Below are 15,965 nucleotides of genomic sequence, written 5' to 3' on the forward strand. Positions count from 1 at the left end.
ATGTTAATAAAGTTAATTTTATTTATATATCATCATATTTAAACACTTCAAAATGCCAGTCTGTGGGTTAAAAACGCGAATGATGAAATAATCTATTTATATGACTGTGCAATGGTTTCAAGAATGTGTAGTTCGTTAAAAGATTTACATCTATTTCGGTGGCTATCGTCATAGAAACATTCGAAATATACATTCTTATTGCACTATGGACAAATGAAAATAGATGATTTAAACGAAAGCAGGGATTCTAAGTAAAACGAAATTCAGGCAAAATGAGAAACAGAAATGATGAATGCAATAACACTGATGAAAAGTCAGATAACAAAATGAAAGCAATTAAATCGAAATTAATACATAATAATCAAAATCACATGAACCAGGATTCCAAATGAAAAAGGCGGATAGGTAGAAAAATGAGTGCAAATTATGAATTTTATACGACGACTAATATGACTGGCAAATGAATAAAAAATACAATGAAACCAATTAATTGAATAAAAATAATGATCAAAATCATTTCGATAGAGATCTAATAATAAATAAGCGCACATGACCAGATTTGAACTGCATGTGAGGTCAGTACCTTCGCCATTACGCTATGTAAACAGACTAAGACTTGCCAGTTTTAAATCTATACACCAATACGCTAAACTTCGAAATTAAACTCTCAAATTATTGCCCATCAGGATGAAAGGCTATACGTTCACCTACAGCCCTTACCCATTGTTTCGAAAAGTGGATTCCCGACTCCGGATGCCATTTTGCTCAATCAAATGTTGCGGGACGGACCGCGTATATGCAGTCACATCCTCCAAAAATTGACCGTTAGTTGCGGGACGGACCGCGTATATGCAGTCACATCCTCCAAAAATTTGTTGCGGGACGGACCGCGTATATGCAGTCACATCCTCCAAAAATTGACCGTTAGTTGCGGGACGGACCGCGTATATGCAGTCACATCCTCCAAAAATTGGCCGTTATAAACCGGCGAAGCAACGCGTAACCACGATCATGCTTTGGTGGCGAAATGTACTATACGTTACCACAAATCTTTCTGGGTGCGAAGTATGCATGTCACAAACAGTTAGGTACCACGGGAGCTTATAGCTATTTTGTTAGCAAAACTGAAAACCTTGTAGCTATAGAGGCTTATTACTGTCACTTCTTCCTTGAAAAACTACTGTTTGCTGTATGAAATCAACTTGCTATGAGCACTGCCTCAGGCGGCACGCGATAATTATGTAGCGTTGTCGGTAGATGGCAGCTCGCACGCTACCTCTTAGCGAGACAGGGGAGCGTCCCACACGTAAACTGAATGCGCGGGAAATAGAACTGCGCTATGTGTAGGGATGGGCTAAACTGTGACTTTTCAGTATCAGTGATTTCTGCGAGTGCTTCTTCCGGTAACTGCAATTCTTAGACGCAGCTTAAAATTACAGTTAACGCACTCTACCAACGCTATTTTCGCGATTTATAACCGTAGATGTGAAAGTCTTAAGTAAGAACTAAGAAGCAGTTTCATATACAGGAATGCTTATTTCCCCGTCCTGTAATACATTCCATTCTAAAGATATTTGCTGCAATTCGCAGTCAACTAAATGACGACAGAGCTTACAATCAGCCAATAAAAATTGTGATACGAGTGGCGTATTTTGTAGATTATCTTGGTTGACATGGTTCAGATACGGATCAGACGTGTACATTTTTGGGTAGATTTGTGTGCACAGTCATAACTTACTATACATGTGCGTTTGCCAAGGCGACAGCAAGGAAGGGAAAAAAACATCAGATTCGTGACAGCTCAAAACACATGAAAACACGCAGATATACGAAAGGACATGTAAGGAACGTTTTCAATATAATATGATGGTGTGTTGTAGTGTTGTGGATGTATCTAAGACTATGTATTAGTTTCCTTAAGAACATGCTTAAAATGTATCTCGTTACTTTGTTAATAATGCATTATTTACTTTGCTATATGAAAATGCTTACCACATATCCTATTTCTTTTTTTAAGTGTCGTGCATACAGAGTGTTAAGTTCGTACATTCTCAAAATGGTAGAAGTTAGGATCCCATTTGGAAAATTTACCTGGACAAGGAGTGGTGATAAAACTGGAGTTTGCCTTGGCAGGTAACGAAACGTATTTACAGGTTTTGTTAAGAGTGTACATGACAGGATTTGAGGTGCATGAGAGTTCACTACCTTCGCCATTACGCTATGAAACCAGACTGTTTTAAGTCATTATCATTTTTAAATCTGTTCATCAATACACGAAATTTCGAAATTTTTGGTATTAATGAGTGCCCGCCAGGTAGAAAGGCTGGAGGGAGGCTCAATATTGCAAGGGCCTCATGGTAGGAGCACGTAATGCATCCCAACAACAGTGCATAAAATGATAGTTTTGGTGATGCAGTTGTTAAACTGGAGGTGGGCACAATGTTGCAAGGGCAGATTGCCATATGTCAACCTAGCTTAGATCATAAAGTCCCTTACAGATAAGTCGGTCACCTCACAGATAAGTCTGTCATCTCAGCCAGTGTTCCATGGCATTGTGATGGACACTATCACACTCTAGCCATATTTTACAGATTAAAAGAAAGGCTAGAACAGTGTTTGTAAGAACCAGTAGTTAACTGTTTGTTACTTTCATGTAGTTTATTTCACTACATACAGTCTTTAGCTTGTAAAGCTTTCCCCCTTTTGTCAATTAGTATGATATTGACAGCGCATCGCATTCCGCCCATCCCTCCCCCCCTCCTCCTCCCCCCCCCCCCCCCCCCGTAAAAATTCTTGATTCCGGTATAGCTGTTAGGTTGAGGAATCAAACTTGTGTTCCCGTTATGGTGTAAAGTCTTTGCACAATTATGTGATGCAATTATATTGATTTTAGTTGAAAATTGAATGTATTTTCTTCAGAAAAGCAATTTTACAAAATTGTTTTCGACTATTACTTTATCATAATTGATATTTATATTTTTAGAGTTGCAAGCAGAACTCTGTACATTTCAAAAGGAAGGACATGTATCTTTTGATCGCCATCGATGGCAATGCATTGCAAAGTGCTCCCATGCTGGCCTCTAGTTTGGTATGTAGTTGTCATGTTACGGCTTTCCATTCACTGGCACAGTTGACAGTTGCAGGATCGTTGTTAGTGCATGTATATGTGCTGCAGTATGTTTCCTCAACACATCCACCTGTGCTAAATGGGAATTAAGATGGAAGTGGGCAGGCCAGACCAATCGACAAATATCTTTTCATTCCGAGATCTCTTGCACCTGTGCTGTTTGATGCAACTATGCATTGCCATCCAGAAAAATGAAGTCAGGGCTGCATACATTTCTGAAAATACAAACAGCTTGAAGGAATAGTGTATCACGATGATGCAACATTATGGCTCTCCATACCATAACAACTAGACCACTGAAATGATCATGTTCGACAATGCTCCTGGGTGCATTATGTGAGGCCTCATGGTTGCAGCACTTACTGCACCCCTACAACACTGCCTAACATGATAGTTTTTGTGGTCTAGTTTTTATGCTGGAGGGAGGCACAATGTTGCAGGGGCATACTGCCTTCAGATCTCTGAACATAGTACACTCAACACTCAACATCATTCTGACAATGTACTCATTTCCAATGTTTGGTTTTTCACGAGCACATTTGGCCATTTTTATAGATGACCATACGTGACCACATTGAACAGCGGTGCGATCGAGCATGTTGGGAGGTGGGGGGAGACGCATTGCAGTATGGTCACATGCACCAATGACCATCCAGCTGTGGAGGAATGGGACATCCTATCACAAGAACTCCCTACTACGCTCGTGACTATGTGGGAGCACATTGTAGATTATGCATTACCATCCTTGGTGATCACACACCCTATTAAGAACTGTTGCGTTTCTTTTGTAATCTCCAGGGAACCATAATAAATGATATCAACTTCAGGGTAATTATTATCTTTGCATGAAAGCATCATTTATGTTTATGTCATACTGTATTTCTTTCAGTTACCTTCAGTACTGTAATCAAGTAGTAATTTATATATATTGTCTCATCGAGCTATCTTACTTGGCATTGACACATAAAGTGAAAGTTACTTTTTCTTTATATTCTTCAAGCCAGTGTAGTATGAATGTATGTGTCTGCGAATGCTTTTGGGACCCTATTGTTTACTGTGGTGTGAAACTAATATGTGTTGTACAATCTATTGCATGTACACCATGGTCACCGTCATAAGATCCTGATGAGTATGGAGAGCCATGTTCCTATTGCCATCCCCATGCTGTCAACAACTTGTTGCTCTTACTTACCTGCTGCAATTGTTAGCCTGCTGTAGTCGTCCACCAGAAGATGCCCTCAAGAGATTGTAATAAATTAGAAATCAAGTGCAAGAGAGATTGCCAGATGTCATCCTGTTGTCAGTTTTCTGAAGGCGACATTTTCCCAATAACCTGTTGACAAAGCCATGTAAAGGTTTGTCCCTCTCACTCCCACAGAAGCCAACTCTGAAGAAATTTCTCACATATTCCCAGAAAAACAGCTTCTATCAAAATCTGTATTAATTCAAAGTGTGTATTATATAACCCATCGCTGAGATGCTGTTTGACAACACACTTACCAAGTCACTCCAGTATGAACACTTGAGTTAATTAATACTACGAAATATTAATACTTTTTTAAAAAAAGAAGATAATTGGAGATTATTTTGTGTTCGAATTACTCCCTGCTTCAAACAGTTGGTGATTAGACTTATTAGAAACATCATTAATGCTCAAACTATCATGTTTCATGTTTTAATAATGCAAATGGTAAAAGCAAGTTAGTGTCTCATGTAATAATAAAGTAATAAGTAGATTTATGAAAATTGCACAGAGTCTACGATTCATCAGTCTTCTTGTTAATATTATGAATTGACATGTGATTGTTGTATGTAAGTTTATTGGTACAATAAATTGATGAGTCTTGCAAGGAGTGTGAAAATCAGTTTTGGTTGTTTGATAAAAAAGCATTCAAGCTGGTGGTCAACTGTTCTGTTTGTATTAAATAAAGATGCACCACCCTACTGCATTCAGATACAGAGGAATAATCATCCTATAGGTAAAAATCAAAGGTGGTGCCCGGTAATAGTTGATATGAATGTAGTAGTAGTAAACATGGGGAATAGTGTTCCACTGACACGTCCTACATCCATGCGAATGTCTCGCAGTAATGGATTTATGGGATATAAATAAATCAATAAATAAATAATACTTCTATTTACTCACCAACTGAAAGCAGTACAATACTCAAATTGGAGATTGTGACTGTACAACCATCTTGAATGAAGTATCCAATGAAGAATGTTTTGCAACTGATGACTTATTGAAGCAGCAGTAAGTGGTTGCCACACAAAGCATGTCACTATTTGACATATAGTGTACTGAAAACATTATATCTAAAAGGGACTGCCAGTGACTGTATTTGTCATTGTGGTACTGTTCAATGGAGAGAGACACACATCTAAAGCTACGAATGTGAAGGTGTCACCAACCAAGTAGCAATAGGGAAAGAAAAGTTAAATAATTTTGTCTCTTCCAGATTTGCCTGTTGCATATATTTTTATTAATATTAGTGTTTGTATTATGATTTGAAACAATTAATTGGTAATTACTGTGAAGGTTGTGCATGTGACAGGAACATACAGGTGCATAGAAGTTCTATACAAGAAGACCATAGCTTCTCATCCAGGTAGTATGTACAGAGCAGTCTGTAGAACTGAAAACGTCCAATGAGTTTACAAGGATAATTTCGAAAGTAGTGTGAATAAACTATATGACTGGCAAATTGTGGTGAATAACATGAAATAGGTAAGTCTGATAAACATCAGCACCACCAATGTGTTTTGGAAAATAATTGTCGAAAATAAACTTGTGAAAAATATGAAAGTTCAGAAGATGCAAAATCATTTGGGGTTCAAAACTACGCAAGTGATCTTACTATAATAAAATGCTAAAGTCCCAAAAGTGGCATCAAATCTAAAGACTAGCACCCAGCGAACGGCATACCCGATGGGAGGCCGTAGTTACACGATGACCAATTTTTTAGCTATTCCATGTAGGATTTTTTCCAGAGAGCTATTATTTTATTTTATGGTCTCCCTTATGATGAATTTCAGCATTGCCATTATCAGATCTGTATAAAAGAGGTACAAATGTTAGAAGTAAATGGTAAAATACGTAAGCTTAAATAGAAAATGACCTGCCAGTAATAAATAGAGATTAAATATTGGTACAATGTAGCTCTAGCTCGCCAGTGAGTACCAGTACACAAGTAAGTGCCAACTGAATACCATATCAAGTAATTTCTGAAACAACTGCCCTCCAGATGGTGCTAGTAAAGCAACTCTTAAATAATTGAAACCTTCCTCAAAATACTGTGACTCAAATATGTTTAGTCCCCTCCACAAATGTATTAATTCCACGAATTTTATGTTTGGGATGGTGAATGGAATTTGTATGAAGTTATCTACTGTCTGAGTTAGTTTTCTATAGAGTTTGTGTTCTCAAGCCCCATCAGTTTCTAATTACCATGTAAGGGGCACCAGCTCTTTCATATGGAGGCGCTTACCAAAAACAAATATTGGTGTTACAGTTAGTATAGATGTTAAAAGTTCTTTTTCATAAATTAAATGTTGTAATATCAGTGCTTAAGTATGGATATATTCATTTACAATTTCGTCTGTTACATGTAATTTGACTAGTGAGAAAAAATTTATGCTGGCTCGTGAACATTATAAGAAAAGGTAAATCGTTTTGTAATATGAAATTTCTCAAATTGTGTGTTCCTTCCCATTCAATGATGCTTCCATGTTTTGGTAATTCTGAACGTTAATTATCAATTGTGGTTCGTAACAGACTAGTCTAACATTCATTGTGCATTAAACTGCTTCGCTGTTTATTGATACTTTTTGTTACGTAGCTTCAGTCATTATAGAAATTTTTGTTTGTCATCCAACATCACTAATAGGAAGAAGTTAATTAGTCTATTATGTTAATAAGAACATGTTAGCATCCCACATGGTGTATAGGAAGTTATTATTCCAATTACAACTGTTAATTTTGAATTTACAGCAAAAAAATGTCAAATGCACGTACTGAGACCAATTCTGATAATTATTGTTGCTTGGTCTCAGATCTAAATATAAAATAAAAGGTTCAATATCACAGAAACAGTGTTACAAGCTGTACATGCAAAAATAAAATTTGTCTTCTATTTCGTTTTCCGTTGTGAACTTTATATTAAAATTAATATACGAGTGTCATTCAAATAAACTTGAACTTTGTTCATCTGACCAATATAGTGACATGAACAGCTAGGTGCACTACAGAACTGCTTTCAAGAGAAAGGAAGGGGGGGGGGGGGAGATAGCCATGCACATGACTCGACACTCACCAAGAGTGATCAGAAGGTCCCACTGCCTGTTGAGAAACATTATTATTTGTTTTCTCTCCAGCAAAGGTATGAAATCAAGTGACATTTTGGAAGGACTCTAAACATTGTTCATGAACACAAGAAAGCTGTTACCAAAATTTTATCACAAGTGGTGATACGTTTTGGAAGTTCCCATACCATTTTATTGGATATATTAGAACAGAGAAAAATATTGGCAAGGTGGGTTTCACAACCTCCCACTAAGCCACAAAAGGTTGTATGCAAAAATATCTGTCAATTACTTCTGAATCACTATGACAAAGAAGAAAGAGAAGCTTTTCTGTGTCATATCATGACCTGCAATGAGATATGGGTCACTGCTACACCTCAGATAACAAGGGGATGAGTATCGAGTGGAAAAAGTTGGAGACATGCATTGATCAATGTCAAGAATGAACTTTCTGCTAGGCAAGTTTTGGTAGTTTTGTTTTGGGACTCAAAAGGTGTGTATATATGTTTAATTACCTGCATGGGGGAAGGAAAGAGAATGTGGAGTAATATTGCAATCTACTTGTTGATGCTAAGGCTGCCTATTGCAACAAATGATGCCAGCATCCAATTCTCAATGTCCTCCTCCTGCATGACAACACGTGACATGTACAGCAGCTCTAACGCAAGAACAACTCTTAAAGCTACAAAGGAAACTCTTTAACACTCCCTTGCACCGCAGAATTGTCCCCATTTTAGTACATCTACATCTACATACAAACTCCCCAATCCACCATACGGTACGTGGCGGAGGGTACCTCATACCACATCTAGCATCTTCTCTCCCTGTTCCACTCCCAAACAGAACGAGGGAAAAATGACTGCCTATATGCCTCTGTATGAGCCCTAATCTCTATTATCTTTGTGGTCTTTCCACGAATTGTAAGTTGGCAGCAGTAAAATTGTACTGCAGTCAGCCTCAATTGATGCTTCTCTAAATTTCCTCAGTAGCGATTCACGAAAAGAACGTCTCATTTCCTCTAGAGACTCCCACCTGAGTTCCTTAAGCATTTCCATAACACTCACGTGATGATCAAACCTACCAGTAACAAATCTAGCAGCCCGCCTCTGCATTGCATCTATGTCCTCCCTCAATCCGATCTGATAGGGATCCCAAACGCTTGAGCAGTACTCAAGAATAGGTCGTGTTATTGTTTTATAAGCCGTCTCCTTTACAGATGAACCACATCTTCCCAAAATTCTACCAATGGACCGAAGACGACTATCTGCCTCCACCACAACTGCCATTACATGCTTGTCCCACGTCATATCCCTCTGCAATGTTACACCCAAAAATTTAATCGATGCGACTGTGTCAAGCGCTACACTACTAATAGAGTATTCAAACATTACAGGATTCTTTTTCCTATTCATCTGCATTAATTTACATTTATCTATATTTAGAGTTGGCTGTCATACTTTACACCAATCACAAATCCTGTCCAAGTCATCTTGTATCCTCCTACAGTCACTCAACGACGACACATTCCCGTACACCACAGCATCATCAGCAAACAGCCGCACACTGCTATCCACCCTATCCAAAAGATCATTTATGTAGATAGAAAACAACAACAGACCTACCACACTTCCCTGGGGCACTCCAGATGATACCCTCACTCCGATGAACACTCAACATCGAGGACAACGTACTGGGTTCTATTACTTAAAAAGTCTTCGAGCCACTCACATACTTGGGAACCAATCCCATATGCTCGTACCTTAGTTATGAGTCTGCAGTGGGGCACAGAGTCGAATGCTTTCCGGAAATCAAGGAATATAGGATCCGTCTGATACCCTTCATCCATGGTTTGCAAGATATCATGTGAAAGAATGGCCAGTTGCGTTTTGCAGGAGCAATGCTTTCTAAAGCCGTGCTGATGCATGTACAGCAACTTCTCTGTCTCAAGGAAATTCATTATATCCTAACTGAGAATATGTTCGGGAATCCTGCAACAAACCGATGTTAAGGATATTGGTCTGTAATTTTGAGGACCCGTCCTTCTACCCTTCTTATATACATATATATATAGTACAAAATATTTAGTCCATTGAGGAAGGAATTATGGTGGGAACACTGGATGATGTCACTGGGGTTGAACAGTATGTGCTCAGGTGGCTACAGGGGTATCCAGTTTTTTGTTCCATGAAAGTATCATGAAAAGCATTGTTATGACCTTCCAATTTAAATTTTAAATGACGCTTGTAATATTTAAGTTCAATAATGGTCTGATCATTATTGTGTTAGGATGGACAGAGAAGTCACAGAAATTCAAAAACAACTTTAAGAGATAGGGAATGAGACTGAAATTAAACAAACTGTTGGCCTTAATGCTAAATAAACCAAACAGTGACAACACTTCTGCAGTACAAGCTACGTAACATGCAGGCATAACTCCACAATCTTAGTCAGCAGTTCGCTGATGTCACAACCCAACGATTGTTTCATTTAGCTGACAGGTATTTCAAACAATTTACATCTATGTGACTCCAATCAGGCAACATAAAAGCCATCAGCAAAATGAAAGGGAAGTGGAATACAAGGAGTACATCATTCCCAAAGTGTGCATAACTACTCACAATACCAATGTATTTCATAACCGCATCAAGTCAGCTACACATCAGCACCCATCAGTGTTTTCTCGACATGCTGATCAAAGTCTGACAAAGTGACTCAAAGGATTTGATCAAGTCACCAAATACAATAGGTGGGGTGATATGATGCATTTGGAAAATGTGTACCTTTACTTGAACAGCAGCAGTTGCAGACCAATAAAGAGAAACTTGATAGCTGCGACAAATTCCAGACTGAACTGAAGAAAGCATCTGGTGACAACCAGCAGCTAGTCTTCTTAGCAGAAGAGCAATTGACGAACATGGTCCAATGTCATAGGGGGGGGGGGGGGGGGGGTCAGGGATTTTCTCTGCCTCGTGATGGCTGGGTGTTGTGTGATGTCCTTAGGTTAGTTAGGTTTAATTAGTTCTAAGTTCTAGGGGACTGATGACCATAGATGTTAAGTCCCATAGTGCTCAGAGCCATTTGAACCATTTTTTTGTCATAGGGAAACAACAAAGTTCTACACAGACAGAAGCCTACAAAATGTCACACACGATGAAAGGGTTTGCCGAAGAAAGGCACAAAGCTCTTCTGATAAAGTATGTCACAATAATCAAGGAACTCATCAAATGATGCCAGTATATGGAGGAAATGCAGCAGAAAAGAGTCAGAAGAAAGAAATAGGACCAACTCCTGAATGTGGTCTCTACAGTAGTTGTGTCTCTCATACACCGGACAGTGAGAAGAAGAGATACCTCTTTTACGGCAACCATGGATCACTTATTGTCATGAGCATCCACAACTCATCCCCAAAGGTATACATATAGGGATAGCTGAAGTAGTCCATGGAGGGCAGCTTAGTGCCATAAATGAAGAATCATTCTCTGCTACCACTACAGACAACATAGAAGAGGAAGCCATGTCAGGAAGAACATCTGGGAGTGTTAGCTGATCTGCGCCAGTTTTTGGATGCTTTCAGATCCTGGGTGGAGGAAAGACAGACTAAGTGACCCATGGTAAAACATGGTATCAACACTGAGGATCATGCAACAATTAGCCAGCACTCGTTTAGGGTGTCACTGCTTGAATGATGGACAATCAGATAGCGGGCAAAGAAGACACTGCAAGTCAACATTATTGAACCTTCAGAGAGTACTTTGTCCTCTCCTGTGGTCCTTGTGAAGAAGCAGTTGGTGTACGATTGTGTGTGGACTACGGATAACTGAACAAATTCAGAAAAAGTCGACTCCCCTGTACTGGTGACACCCTAGACTGCTTGAAAGGACCAAAGAATTTCTAAACTGTAGACAGACAATAGGAAAATCAAGGTTGCTGGTGCTCAAAGGCAACATACTGCTTTCGTATCATTTACGAGTTCAAAGTTATGCTATTTTGACTATGTAATTTTCCAGCAAACTTTGAACAAATGAGCGAAAAACCTGCTTTAACCCCTTAAATGGGTGACATTCCTTTTCAATGTGAAGGACATTCTCGTTTTTTTTAAAGTCAACTGAAGAATATCTATGCTGCTTGAGTTCTGTCTTGAGAAACATTTAGACCACAGCCCTACACCTGATGCCAGAAAAGTACCTCTTTGTCACCCAACGAAATAAGATTTTGAAGCACCTGATGAATGGTGATTGATTCTGCTTGATCCAGAGAAAATAAACTCCATCTCAAATTTTATGACTCCTTGATCTATCTGCGAAGTGAGAAGTTTTTTGGAATGTGCTCGTACTAGCAGTAATTCATAAAGAACTTCTATACCAACAAACAGTTGCAGGGAGATGCCAAATTTTCATGGAAAGAGGTGGACGACGAGGCTATTGGTGTTCCAGTTGTACACGAAGTACCACTGGGCTGTGCCTGCCTGACTTTGAAATGCACTAGGGGTTTTCATGAAACTCAGGGATTGGTTTTTTTGTGCATAAGCTTGTGTTTGGTGTTTTACGAATGCGTCACTGGTGTCTAAAGAGGCATGTATGGATTAATTTTCAGCGTTTGTGAGAAACTTCTGGTGGTTTGTTTCCTAAATTTTGTATGAGAAAGTGGGGCAAAGTTTGTGTTGTTCCGTAAATTTTTTAAGTTTTTCTTGAGTACGTGTGTAAACGGTGAGTTGGCCTACGAAGTCTCGTATGTGTGTGTGTGTTGGGGACGTATTTGCCAGCACCACAGATGGCATGGAAAACTTTGTTCTGGAGATGATGCCGTCGGAAGAGTGATGTGACACCATAGACCATACCTCCGAGCCATACAGGATGACTGGAAGTATGAGCTGGTGCCAGAGATGTAGTCTGCACTGGATGGTTATACTATCGCCTTTCAGGAGTGGATATAGCCTACAGGAGAGCGCACAGCCCTAATTTGCAGGGGTAGTGAGGTGCCTGTTCCATGTCAGGCATCGATCTACTTCAACCCCAGGTAGATGACTGAATTTCTCCCAGTTATCTCTCGGCCATCAATTGTGAGTTGACGTTCTGGGAATTTGATTTTATGGGTGAAATAGATTGCTTGGCACTTTGTAAGGTTTATCTTAATTTTCAAACGGTTGCACCACAGGGTTCTTTTGTGGAGATGCTGCTGGAGGTAGCAGTGTATCAGGAGGCGGCTGCAACTGCTTCTGTATGTGGCGTTGTCATCCGCATAGAGAGCAGTCTCTCAGCCCATCAGCCTAGGGATGTCATTCGTACATATGCAATAGACTACAGGACCTAAAACCGAGCCTTGTGGGACTCCTGCCACAATCTGTCTGTCTGGCTGGACTTGTCTCCATTCCTTACGAAGAACTGATGTCCTCTAAGGAAGGAGTCAATGATCCAGGTTATATTATCTGGGCACCCTATCTTCTGAAGTTTGTAGATTAGGCCATCAGGCCAGATGTGGTCAAATGCTTTTTGTATGTCTACTGCTCCTGTTGCTTCTTTCCGTGCCCTGGCTAGACGAATGTGTTCTACCAAGTGAAGGGATTATTGGATGGTGGAGTCCTCAGCACAGAAACCAAACTATTCAGGCATAAGGATGTTCTATTCAGTCAGAAACTGATGGAGGGGTGAAAGGAGTATTAATTCCTGGATTTTCCCCAGGCCTGTTAGGAGAGAAATGGGCCTTTAGCTTTTGGGAAGTATCAGGTATTTATTGGGTTTTGGTAGGGCGATGACCTTTGCAGTTTTCCACACTGACGGGAAGTATGTAAGTTTCAAGCAAGTATTATAAATGCTTGCCTGGTAGGATATAGCGGGAGGGGGAAGGTGTTTTTGGAGTGTGGTGCAGACGTGGTCAGGGCCAGGAGCTTTGGGGTTACCCTGCCACTTGACGAGTGCACATATTGTGAGCTCGTTAATGGGCTCAAATTCTGTTATTGGGCCTGTATTTCATATCTGAGCCACTCGTACGGTAACTATTCTCTCCTGCCTATCGCTCACCTCATTGTGGATGACGTGAGTCTGGTATTGTGACTCCAGTGATTTTGCCATTATTTCTGCCTTTACTCATTTGTCATATGCAAGACCATTCTTGCTGTGGCATGGCTTGTTTTCTCTGGTGGGGTCTTTCTGCTGCTGGGTTATTTTACAGACGGTTTCTGCAGGTCACTCAGCTCGTCAAGGAACATCGCCGCTTGAGTGCAGGGGGAAGACTGTGGCTCTGTGGTAGCAGTCTCTGTGACCTGGGGTGGGGAGGTCTGTGGTGGTGGGGCACAGGGCGGCCGGGCGACAGCAGCCATCAGGGCACATGGTGGGTGAAGTGATGGGTAGGGTTCTGGCACTGGCATATTCGGTCTGTGGCTTTTGGTGGCAGCTGCACTGGTGCCTGTGGCTGTGGCTGCAGGAGCAGAGCTCATAGTCATTGCCGCAGCTGATGTAGCAGTTCATAAGGACGACCATGTGGGATGGCTAACCATCAGCTTCATTCTTGTAGGGCAGTGGCTGCAGTTTGCTGGATGGCAGTTACTGCAGAGAGCGCATTTTTCTGGCGTGTCCCGTTTCTTGGTACACGTTTTACTGAGATGGGGGCTGCGCATTTTACGCGCTTTCTTGGTTAGTTACAGTTTTTGGCACTGTGGAAGAGCTGCTGGAATTGGTGGCATTGTACAGGACCTACAGGCTGCCGATATTTTTTAATTGTGACTCCGCAATGCAGCATGAGCTTTATCACGTGTAGTTCGCAGTTTGTCTGGTCAGGATGGAGAATGACCTTGAAGGACACACGTTTCTTGCAACCTTCTCCTGATCTTGCCAGATCAGAGGCACGTGTTTCTTGTTTGACCTCTATGACCTTGAACCTGGAGAAGAGTTGGGGAGACCTTTTATCACTGCCTTGAATGTGTCTCATTCCAACATCAGATATGTGTGATGGCGGATGTTATGTCTCTGAAAGTAATCTTTTATTGTTCTGTAGTCTCAATGTGCGGACATCTGAAAATTTATTGACGAGACCCTACATGAGGTGTTGAGGCCACCACCTTTTAACATCGGTGCAATCTCCTTGATTACTTTCATAGTGCCAATTTGAATGGTAGCTATGATGGGAGGGATCTTGTCCTCCTCCTGTTTAGGCTGGGTCCCTGATGTGGAGGGATGGTTCTTCTTCACCACAATTTCATCCACTTCTGGCAATGCAATTGGGGCATAGCTATTGGAGGCGGGGATGTTGGTGACTACAGTCTCCTCACTCAGCTCCGTGTCATCTTCGGTGGTGGTACACTCCAAAGCGAGCTGGCTGGGTGCCAGATGCTTCGTCACTGGCATTATGTCCATGTCTGTGTGTTTTCGAGTTTTTCTCTTTGTAACATTTGTGGAGGAATGGCTGGGGGAGCCTAGAGACTGGGCACCACAGTGCGCCCAGTGGACTGGGGCTTTGGATTTACTGAGAGTGTCGGGAGCGGTTTCCAGAGTCAGACTGACACTGCCAAGGGGTGCTTAATGTTCATTTGTTGGCACTGTTAGGTCTCCCTGAACAGCGCCATCCCTAGCATAAACTACACACGGGTATCTGGGTAGTATCATGGGCACTGGTGTAGGAATTTCTCCACTCTTAGAGGAGCAGAGAGGATGCCCGGCGGCAGTTTCTGACTGCGACACACTGATGGCAGATCAGATAACTCAAAACGAGAGCAGTATGATGCCCGCAGCCCCTGCGCTGCCAGTAGACCGGCAGGTGCTGTGCCACAAAGGGACCACACATAGGTATTACCATGACAAAGTAGCTGTGCACAGGCAAAGCATGGGCTTCCGCACATAACAGTTGTGCTGCACTGTGTATACACGACGAATTTTCCTCCACTATGGCAAGTGTAAGCATTCCCCAAGAACAGCAGCCAGCAGCACAGTGACCATTCGCCACAAGTCCTCACCCTCGAACGAAAGACGTGGAAGAAAGATCTTTCCTCACCCTCAAGGAGGCACTAACATCATCTCCATTCATATCATTGTATGATGAGACAGAACTTCACACAAAGAGTAGCAGTTAAGGTACAGGTGGCAGTTCTGTAACAAATTCAGAAAGATATAGAAAAGGTGGTAACTTATTCTTCCACAGTACTCTTCAAGTCCATGATGAACTACTGTGAAACAGACTGAGTGCTTTGCAGCTGTTTAAAACAAGTTTTGGCCGTATTTATTTGGTGAACAATTCACTTTTGTGATGGACCACCACTCTCTATGCTGGCTGATGAGCCAGAAGGACCCATCGTGACTAGCTCAGGGAATCTTTAAGTTTCTTGTAGAAGACATCATTTTGAAACACAGAATCCCATGTGATGATCTCTGATCATGGAAAAGTTTTGCAGACCAGTATCAGAAGTAATTTCACACTTCAATATCACCCACAGAATAACAGTTGCCTAACATCTACAAGACGACTGCCCCCCAAGAATGCTTTCATAAGATATTGGCTGATATGCTCTAGATGTATACTGACTTTGAACGCAGAGATTGGGATACAA

Source organism: Schistocerca nitens, chromosome 3, assembly GCF_023898315.1.
Source record: "Schistocerca nitens isolate TAMUIC-IGC-003100 chromosome 3, iqSchNite1.1, whole genome shotgun sequence".
Lineage (NCBI taxonomy): Eukaryota > Metazoa > Arthropoda > Insecta > Orthoptera > Acrididae > Schistocerca > Schistocerca nitens.